This window comes from Neoarius graeffei, chromosome 9 (assembly GCF_027579695.1).
Source record: "Neoarius graeffei isolate fNeoGra1 chromosome 9, fNeoGra1.pri, whole genome shotgun sequence".
Classification (NCBI taxonomy): Eukaryota; Metazoa; Chordata; class Actinopteri; order Siluriformes; family Ariidae; genus Neoarius; species Neoarius graeffei.
This window is the reverse complement of record NC_083577.1, coordinates 74,733,712-74,735,922: the sequence shown is the minus strand read 5'-3', so window position 1 is coordinate 74,735,922 and position 2,211 is coordinate 74,733,712.

The window sequence follows — 2,211 nt, the reverse complement described above, 5'->3', positions numbered from 1 at the left end:
CTCCTCTCGGGAAGTCTTGTCCCGCCCCTCTTATTGACTCCCATCTCCAGTGAGGCTCAGTCTCCGAATGTAGCGTTTTAGTCGGTTTTGTCCAATAACCGTCTAGTATTTTGCTATTGAAAAGGGCAGATATTTTTTAAAAAGCAATTGAAGTCCATTCAGGCTCGGCTAGATTGTGCTGTCACTCTCACTCACTCATTCTCACTCACTCACACACTAACTCACTCACTCACTCACTCACTCACTCACTCACTCACACTCTCTCTCTCTCTCTCACTCACACTCTCTCACTCACTCACACTCTCTCTCACTCACTCACTCACTCACTCACTCACTCACTCACACTCTCTCACTCACTCACACTCTCTCTCTCACTCACACTCTCTCACTCACACTCTCTCACTCATTCTCACTCACACTAACTCTCTCATTCTCACTCACTCACACTCTCTCACACTAACTCACTCACTCACTCACTCACACTCTCATTCTCACTCACTCACACACTAACTCACTCACTCACTCACTCACTCACTCACTCACTCACTCACTCACTCACTCACTCACTCACTCACACTCTCTCTCTCTCTCTCACTCACACTCTCTCACTCACTCACACTCTCTCTCACTCACTCACTCACTCACTCACTCACTCACACTCTCTCACTCACTCACACTCTCTCTCTCACTCACACTCTCTCACTCACACTCTCTCACTCATTCTCACTCACACTAACTCTCTCATTCTCACTCACTCACACTCTCTCACACTAACTCACTCACTCACTCACACTCTCATTCTCACTCACTCACACTCTCTCACTCACTCATTCTCACTCACACTAACTCACTCTCACACTCTCTCTCTCACTCACTCTCATTCTCACTCACTCACTCACTCACTCACTCACTCACTCACTCACTCACTCACACTCTCTCTCTCTCTCTCACTCACACTCTCTCACTCACTCACACTCTCTCTCACTCACTCACTCACTCACTCACTCACACTCTCTCACTCACTCACACTCTCTCTCTCACTCACACTCTCTCACTCACACTCTCTCACTCATTCTCACTCACACTAACTCTCTCATTCTCACTCACTCACACTCTCTCACACTAACTCACTCACTCACTCACACTCTCATTCTCACTCACTCACACTCTCTCACTCACTCATTCTCACTCACACTAACTCACTCTCACACTCTCTCTCTCACTCACTCTCATTCTCACTCACTCACTCACTCACTCACTCACTCACTCACTCACTCACACTCTCTCACTCATTCTCACTCACACTAACTCACTCACTCTCACTCACTCACTCACTCACTCACTCACTCACTCATTCTCACTCACACTAACTCACTCACTCTCATTCTCACTCACTCACTCACTCACTCACTCACTCACTCACTCACTCACTCACTCACTCACACTCTCTCTCACTCATTCTCACTCACACTAACTCACTCACTCACACTCTCTCACTCATTCTCACTCACACTAACTCACTCACTCACACTCTCTCACTCACTCACACTCTCATTCTCACTCACTCACGCACACACACAAAATACTTTTGTGATCGTGCAGTTTTGAAACTGTTAAAATAAACATGTTCACCTACATGTTCATCTTGTTGGGCTTCCTCTTTGAACTTTTTGTGCCGTGTCCAAATCTGCATTGCAGTTGGTGCATTTGTAGAGAATTCTCTCATAAATGCACACTGCGCAGTCTTGTTCGACTGTGTTCGAGCGTACTCTAACACACAAAACGCCTTTTCTTTTCCAGCGAATGCCATTTCTTTACCTAAAAAAGATTTTAAAAAAAAACATTAAACATAAAATTTTGACCTGTTTCCACACATGCTGTTAAAATTTGAGGTCAACTGAACGAGAATTGGCAAAGTTATCAGACTGTGAAATGATATTAAATTTTTTGAAACACCCTGTATAACAAAAATCACCAACACTAGCTTTAAATAGTTAAAAATCGTTGTGGTAGAAGGGGTGTGGTCGAGTGGCAGCTGTGGGCAGAGAGGAGGCGGGTTACCCTGACTCTCAACCACGCCCCTCTGTCACGACAATCTTTTCTATTTTCCAAACTTCAAAGCTTTCCGTTTCATTTAAACTTTGATGTCAAAACTATGAATGCAATGTCTTGCACTTTTGTCTATTGTGAGAAGATGGATAGCTGTGCGTC